This window comes from Erithacus rubecula (genome assembly GCF_903797595.1).
Source record: "Erithacus rubecula genome assembly, chromosome: 5".
Classification (NCBI taxonomy): domain Eukaryota; kingdom Metazoa; phylum Chordata; class Aves; order Passeriformes; family Muscicapidae; genus Erithacus; species Erithacus rubecula.
This window is the reverse complement of record NC_136687.1, coordinates 43,782,481-43,791,549: the sequence shown is the minus strand read 5'-3', so window position 1 is coordinate 43,791,549 and position 9,069 is coordinate 43,782,481.

Genomic DNA, 9,069 nt, shown 5'->3' with positions numbered 1-9,069 from the left:
CATGGTTTTTTCCTGTCGTCTGGCAATCAGGCCAATTGAGAGGAGGGCTACCGAACTGATGAGGGAGCTGGAGCACCTCTCCTATGAGAACAAGCTGAAAGAAGGGGTTGTTCAGACTTTGGGGTGACCTAATTGTGGACTTCAGTACTTGAAGGGAGTCAACAAGAAAGATGGTGAGAGACTTACAAGGATATGTAGGGTGAGGACAAGGGGGAATGGCTTCAAAAATGAAAGGGAGTAGGTTTAGATTATGTATCAGGAGGAAATTTTTTTATGATGAGCGTGATGAGGCACTGGCACAGGCTGCCCAGAGAAGCTGCTGTGCCCTATTCCTGGAAGCGTTCAAGGGCAGGTTAGATGGAGCCCTGAGCAGCCTGATCTAATGGAAGGTATCCCCGCCCATAGTAGAGGGGTTGTTGGAACTGGGTGATCTTAAGGGTCACTCCCAACCCAAACTATTCTGTGATTGTATGAAATATGAAACAAGTATGCTTTATCTATCCACATAGTTTTAAAAATAATTTTCTGTTTAGAGCATCTCTCTTTTCTACTGTAACATAAGTGGAAACTTTACCACCTCATCTTAGTTGCCCATTCAGGCAGCTTGCAAAGAAGCTTGGGCACTAAGTAGCATTTCCTAGTTTGTCAGTATGTACAATAAAATCAGGAGATCTGGCCACAGCGTCAGTTTAGGAAAGGCAGGTCCTTCTTGACTAATCTAATCTCCTTTTATGACCAGGTGACTTGCCCATTGGATAAGGAAAAGGCTGTGGATATATCTACATGGACTTCAGTAAGGCCTTTGGTGCTGTGTTCCACAGCATTCTCCTGGAGAAGCTGGCAGCCCATGGTTCACGCAGAAGAACTTAGGGGCTTAGGGGAGACCTTGTTGTCCTCTTAAACTACATGAAAGATTGTTGTTGTATGGTGGGAGTTGGCCCCTTCTCCAGGCAAATATCAACAGGATGAGAAGAAATGGCCTCATGCTGTGCCAGGGAATGTTCAGGCTGGATGTTGCGAAGAATTTTTTCACAGGAAGGTTAGTTAAGCATTGGAATGGGCTGCCCAGGAAGGGGTACAGTCACCAGCCCTGGAGGCATTAAAAAAACAGTTGGACATGGCACTTACTCCTACAGTGTAGTTTACATGGTGGTAATTGGCCAAAGGTTGGGCTTGATGATCTTGGAGGCTTTTTCCAACCTTAATGATTTCATTATTCTATGATTAGGTCTGTGTGTAATTTACAATTATAAAGTAAAGCTTATTTTATCCACTATGGTAATTTATAGTTTATATTTTATTAGCTGATGTGCTACTGTTATAAAAGCTCTACCTGCTTTTTTTTTTTTTTTTTTTTTTTCTTTTTTTTTTTTTTTTTTTTTTTTTTTCTTTAACTGGAGTGCAGGCATAGCAAGTGAGTAATGCTGTAGACTATGGGGTAATATTTTTTTAAGGCTGCAGATATTTGCTAGACTAGACTATCTGATAGGTACAGATAGTCAACTAAATAGCTTTAATTTCCCCCTCCAATACAATGCAGTTCCAGGAATCTTTAGTCCAGATATTCACTGTATTTGTCTGTGCTCCAAGAGTGGACAAGTTGGTAAAAATGCCTGATCAGCACAGTAACTGTTGGGTAGCTTAAGGAAGCACTTTTCCTTTCCAGGAATGGGGACTGGAGTGCAAAAGGTACTTACTCTGCAGCACTGCTTGGTGTTGTCTATCTCACTTCAAAGCTATGCAAGCAAAGTCTGAACAGAGGATGAAAGCATGCCTGAAGAACTGAAGTATATCTGCAGAGAGAGATGATGAAAGATGGAAATATGTGATGTGGTGAAAATTATGAGGTGATAGTGAAGTTTTACAGAATGGAATAAAGGTACCTATTCCTCAACTTTGTATTGGCTTCTTCATTTGATGAAATGTGATTACTACTGTAGTGCTACAACTTGAACTCATTCAATATTTATCCCATTTTTCTGTTCTGTGGAGTGGTAGTTAGGCAGGACTTGACACTAGTAGTTTTACTGGCACTTCTGATTTTGTAGTCAAACACTGAAGCAATTCTTGTGTGTCTGTTCTGATCATATCACTCATCACTTGGGTAAGTGCTTGTGGAGTGACCTTTTAGTGCACACAAAAAGTTTATTTAACACGTGTTATTTATAAGCAATACCTGCATTTTCTAATTTTACTAGAAATTCCTATTTTGTTACCTGTAGAAAAACAGTCTGTTTGCATATAATACACTAGATGGTGCCATCAGCATGAGTTAAATGGAAGGGCACTTCCGTGGGGCTGCTGCTGGTGTCAGATTTTGTACTTCCCTTTGAGTCTGCAGGTGCACCAAGAGAGCTTTGGAGAATATTGTACTTTAAACTCCATCGTAGACCTTTTGGTGGGTTTCATGCCCTTCACATGGGATGAAGTTCAAATATTGGCAGCCTGACTCCAACACCTTTACTGTAGTATGTTGTTAGTGATGATGGGTATATGTGAGTATAGCTGCTGATGCATTTTTCAAGGATGTATTGTTAGTCTATATAGACTAAACCATCTCCAGAGGTCCCTTTCAGCTTAACCATTTGTATGTTTTTCTTATTGATGGGGCCCTTGTTCAACACTTACAGGGTAAGAGAGTGCAGCAAGCAACTGGTAGCTGTGACTTCCTGTGTAGATTACAGTACTGCAAATCACATGGAAGGGAGAGGAAAAATGATGCTAAACTTGGTAGTGAGTTCCCTTTTAGATCTTGCTGTGTCAGAGATTTGACAGATACAGTTATTTAAAGGGACAGCTAATTGCTTTGCCCTAACCTGTTTTAAAGGAATGTCTACCTTTCAAAACCAGATCACTACAGCTGCTTGGAAATTCTCCCTTTGAAATGGTCTTTGTAACATCTTAGTATTAGCCCGTTTGTCCTTCTTTTTTGTGCACATAACTGCTGATGGACATTCTCTGAAGACTGTCTACTAAGCTGGGCCACTGCTGATAAGTGACTAGGATAACTGAGAATATCTGTGTTCCAAGTAAAATGAACTTGGGGTTGCTTTTATGTCCAGGCCTTCTGCTATCTATCAAGGGGCTGAGTGGGAGTGGTTGCTGATTACTTGAAGTGCATTTTTGGAAATTATTTTTTTGTAGGTCCTGTTGCAGTCTGTATAACTTAGAACTGTGGACAGCCAAGGTGAGGTAGGACTATCACTTTTGTGAAGTAGATCAGTGTGTCTAAAATTAAAATGCAAAGTCTACTGGTTTTGAATTTGTGTTCCAGATCAGAGGATTAGCCTTTTTACTGCTCCTGCTCTTATCGAAAGGCAGACTTTTGTGATGCAGGTTAACAAGGAGCCATTCATGTAGCTGCCTGGTATTTAAGTCTCTATTGATACTTTTTTGAGTATTTATTTATTTATTTATTTATTTATTATTGAGTATTTTGATACATTTGGTTGGTGTCACCATGTGTGTGATTCCTATAAAGCCTGACACCTTCCAAAATGTAGGAGCACCAATGCTTGTCATCTGCCTATAACCTCAAAACAGTAAGGTGGAGGTTATAATAAAATTTTCCTCTGCTTTGCTCTTATTCATTTATGCCTAAAAGCCCTTCAGAATCCATCCTGTGATGCTTGCAATTCTTTTGGCTATGTCAGCCCATGGAAGATGTTTACAGTTAAAAGAAAGTTGTGATTTTTCAAGAGAGTGCTAGCAAACGCTTGTTGGCATAGATGTTGATGAGGTATTGTTTGATTTAATTCCTGATTTGCACCTGAAGTAAGCTGCAGGAGGTGCTGGTGGAGAAGTATAACTTCTGTGTGCTTCTTGTTCCTGTGCCTTGGTGCACTGGCAGCTTCCTGTTTACAAGGTAACTGCTGTATGCTGGACTGACTTGTGTGTCAAGGTCATGTACTTCAGGCCAGGGAGTTTATTAGATCACAGAGTAACTGCTGTGTAAACAGGAAACTCCCAATAAGGATTACTCAAAAAATTTTTTTTAATTAGTAAGTTAATAAGTTTGAGGGGGGAGGGGGAAAAGGGAAACTTAAGTTCTTGGAAGCCAACAAGATTTTTCCGTCTCCCACAAGATACACGTTTGACTGCTTTTTCCATCATTTTTCCTGTTTGTGTTTGTTGCCTGCTTTTTTCCCTGTCCAGGCTTCTTCCTCCTCCCTCTCTCCCCTCAGGTGGTGTGCTGCTAGTGTTAAGGGTGATATCTGTTTGTTTTCCCTGGGTTTCAAGGAGTGTGAGCATTTTATTAATAGGTAAATAAAATATGAGAAATGCTTTTGGAAGCGCATGTTGTGAGACAGACTGACCCTGAAGAGTTGAATAGTCACTTCAGTTACAAGCAAGTTAGGACAAAGCTGAGTTTGTTCAATGATCCCATTGATTTTGGTTTTGTGTGGAGACCTGAAGAATCTGCATTTCATAATTATTACTACAATTTTCCCTTCTTTGAGCACCTCTGCTTTAGAGACAAGACTGTTTCTCTGTCCTTTGACTTTTCAAATCCCCTGAAGTAAGGTTAAATTAAACAGCTGAGGTGGTCTGTGTTTCTGCTGCAGGATATGATGACCTTCTATCTTACCTTCTCCTTGCTTTCAGTTGTGCTGCTTCCAGTTCTCATAGTTATCACTGACCTGATTTAAATTGCTTATCTGAAATAAGTTTCATTTTTTTCATGGATGACTTTCCAGAACATGAGTTGAAATAGCTTTTCAAAAGGCAGGGTGAACACAGAGAAAAGGCAACTGTCCCCTTTTGGCAGTCTTGAGTAGTATTTAGATGGGCTCAGTCCAGCTGCAGCCCTGTTCAGCTTTGTGAGTTTTCTAGGTCAGTTCTCTACTAAATCAGGAGGTGGCAGTATCTTCTGTTTGGTGCATGTTTTGATTCTAGATCAATAGGAACTATTTCATTTTCTTTGCTGCAGTAAAGGGGTCTACAGGGGTTATGGTTGGAGGAAAGGAAATGCAGGATCCCTTTGAGATCAGTGTCATGAAAGTGTTGCTTGGCATATCTAGACCTTGTGTGGAGGTGGCAGGATTTGTTTGGGCGCTATTTCAAGTGGTAAATTTTTGCTCCTTGTGTGGTGTCTGCTTCCCTGGCAAACAAGAGGCCATATGATTGCAATTAAGGCCATCCCTGAGATGTGTTTCTTGGATCTGTTTTTGACATTTGTGTTTGCTGCGTTCAGCTGGGCCCTTACAGACCTATGAGAGCTATCTGAGCCTTACAGTAGCCACAAGATTCTAACCAAACACCTGAAGTTAAGCATGGCCTTATGGTCCCTCCTAAATCCTTTTGCAGTTACTCTTTACTGGCAGTGAGCCCTATACTTAGAGCTCAGCTTACATGCTGTCCTGCACTGAAGGGGTGGAGTATGTATTTGGTAATCTCTACTCACTCCCCTCTGCTGTGATTTATAATTGTGGAAAGTACAGCTGTCTTCTTAGCTGTCACCTCACTGGAAGTGTATGAACAATTACTGTGTGGTACAAACTGTCTAGCCCAATTAGACAAGGGTTTAAAGAACAAGCTTGACAAGACTAGGTGTCTACGTGGTACTATAGTAGGCCCTATCATTAGCTAGACAGCCCTACCTTAACTTATCCTGAAATAGATGAATAGAACCCTGATGCAAACCAAGGAATTCTTTGGGTAACAAAAATAGTGTCCAGGGTTCTGCACATCGTATTCACACCCATGGGCAGCAGCACAGTTTAAAGCTATATGAAATGAACAGATTGCTTTCAATAACATCATGGAGAGAACACATCAGGTTTCCCTATCTTGTGCCAGTGTATTTTTCTCTATTCTGTCCTGAGGAAGAAATATAGAGAATTTTAATTTCTGATACTACAGACTTTTAAGAAAGAATTGAAGAGAGGCAGTGCCATGTGCTGTTTAGGTACCAGACTGTAAAAGTCACCTTTTTGACCTCTGACTGTCATAGCAAGGCTTCAGCATGCTGACTGTTCTGAACATCTTCTGCTGTGTTTTTCTCTGCAGAGAACTGTTCAGGGTTGAAGCTCTGATGAAAGACTGAATGTAATCATTGGGATAATGTTTCTGGGAAGTCATCTTTAGAGAGAGAAGGAAACTTGTATTTGGTGAGTTTGTAGGAGGTTTTTTGTTAATAATTAGTTCTTTGGGAATCCTAAACAAATTAAAACCCAGTTACCTGTGTGCCTTTAGCAGAGGTTCTGATATCTAACAAGACGTGACCATAAATGGTGTTGTCAATAGGGGTAGTAGCTTCTTTTCCCACTCTATTCCCCATTCCTTTCTACAGCTCTTAAAATGTCATAGCCCATTGAGTTTGTCAGGAGACACTGCCTGCATTAATGGTCTGTCTTTGAGAAATCAGATTTAGAATAGCAGTTGTTCAAAATTTAGACTATTAGAAGCAATATCCAAGGGGAATCGAAGGGCAGGAAGGAGACTAAGGAAAAAAATGCAGTCCCTCTCAATTATAGAAGTGTTTCTTTGGCTTGCATATCTGGTTTTGGGTAGACATTATGTATGTATTTATCTCTTGACCCCAAAACCGTGGAACTACATCAATTGGACCAAATGCTAGGTTTGTTAATTTAAAAAAAGGACAGTGTGTAAATAAACATTAGCAATTGCCTAAGAAGTTACTGTCTTGTTCTGCACATGTAAGTATGTGGATGATCAAGTTGAGATATACATTTTTCACATTCTATTGTGGCAGGAAATGAATTTGCTCCAAATATTGTTCCTTTTTGCATCTGCAGTCTTTATGGTCAGACTCTTGGTTGTGACTAAATGTCTTGGTTCAAATTGCAAAAGTTGTGGTGCTTTGCAAAGTGGCTTTACTGTGTTTGCAGATGGCTGCAGTATGCATCACTGTCAGGAGATAAGCTGGTAATAGCCATTTGTGTTTGAGATGGCTTTTGCTTCTGTGATGGCTGTAGTTTTTCCTATTATTTGTAGTCATGAAACAGGTTGCCCTGTTCTTAACCTCTCATTCCAGCACTGAAGGAGATGTTAAGGCTGTGACTGTGTGTTGTCATTACAGTGCAGGTTTTGGCTTGTCTCTTGCTTTTGTACTCTCATTGTCTTCCAGCTGAATCACTGCTCTTATCTGGTATCACGCCCTATTTTTAAGCCACAATGCTTTTCTGTTTCTGGGGTTGCTGGAATACTCATGCTTCATAGGATTGGAGTTTAGACTTGCTCATTCTGTGTCCTGTTTCAATTATCTTAAGTTTCGGAATTTTTTTCCATGTGACTTTGATTGTTTATCAAATGTTTGATTTTTTCATCTGTGATACACTCATTGGATACTTAGAATCATGAATCAGATAGCAAAACTATGGGGTTTCATAGATCAACAGTAGAGCTATAATAGAAACTAGAGCTCTTCTGAGCTCTAGCTTCTGTGTCTTCTGATTCCTCTTCTAACTCATTAATGATCAACTACAGTTTAAGTGCTCTTGGCTGTTCATTTATTTACAGAAGCTTTAGAATATCTGTAACTGAAGCTTAGAAGAACAAGTTGGACAATTATTAAGAGCTCAGATACCATAAGAGTGGGTATTCTATTGCTTTTAATTTTTAGAAGTGGGATTCATACTTTGGTGCTTTGCCTCACTGTAAATGTTAAAGAAATGAAAGTAAATTACCAGGAAGTGTCTTGTCTGCAATAGACAAGTGATAAGAGGTGAAATATTGGAAGGAAATTATTAAACTCTAAATCAGTGATCAGAATCAATATCGACAAGATTGTGTATGTTTGAAGCCTTGATCTCATGTAGTAGGTTTCAATGTAGCACTGAAAAAGTTGAAGCTCAAAGAATTGTACATCTTTGTCAGAGAATTGTCCGTGAATTGGATTCAAGAAATGTTTCTTATTTGAGATCGTACTTCTCAGTCTGTACATATGTTCCTCTAAAATTTTAAATTACCTCCTAAAGGGCTTCTGCACATCTGGATCCTCTAAAGTCTCCTCCAGTTATGCATGCGCCTCCCACACCTTCCCCCAAGAAATCCCCCACCATTTAAAATTAGAATATAATGTGACCCCTCTCCTTGTACAGTGTATGTTGTGGTACAGTGCTTTGGATTATGTATGTGAGCTAACCCTTAATGACTGAGTGCTGCTGCTGGAAGCTGAGGTGCCATTTGCTTGGCAAAGCTTCCTGTGGGGCTTGATAAGTCTTGATGAAACATGATGATTGTCAGGGAGACAGCACATGTGCCAGAGGTAGCAGGAGGGACCTTAGGCAACTCTTGTGTCTTCACAGGTTTGCCTCAGAGAGAAGTTATTGTGGGAGCAGGTAATGAAATGCAATAGATTTGAGATGATGGCAACAGTTGTTCATTCCAGAAAAGCTTATGAACTTAATTTGAACTTTCAGATGTTTTCTGGGAGCATCTACTCACCAAATGTCCCCATGCAGTTCTGTGTTGATACATATGGAATGTAGTTTATCCTTTTCTTCTCCATATTGGTACTCTGTCTGTTGTTATTGGACTAATCTGCTTCTGCATCTCATCATAACTGTTTTCTGAACTTTCATTTGTTCTGTCTCCTTTCTGCTTCTTCTCTGCCACCTGGCTTTCTCTGGCAAGGCACCGACAAATTCTGCTGCAAAGCAAGGCGACTGAGTACAGCTTACCTTCTCTGACCCAGGTGTAGAAATTCTTCCATGCCGAGATGTTTTTTCAGACACAGCTTGCTTGGCAATTATTCAGATGAGTCATTATACATGGGTCTAATTTAATCTGTGGGATGGTTTTGAATTTGTCAGCACCATTGGCTCACTCATTTGCTTTTTTCTGACATAGGATTTAATATTTAATTTTGAGCTTATTTGTAGGGTTTGTAGTTTGACTTATGTATCTTTTTTTTGTCCCCCAGATGTACTTTGCATTTTTCTGAAAAGAGTTAGCACAAGGCTGAGGGTTTTCCATTCCTCATCGCCTAAAGTGAAAGCAAGTGCAGAAATGTGTAGTGTCACTGTACTGACTTTATCTGCCTTATCTTTGTCCTGGTAGTTTAGAACCTGTTCAACCAGCTGGCTTCTGATGTATTGAAAAACC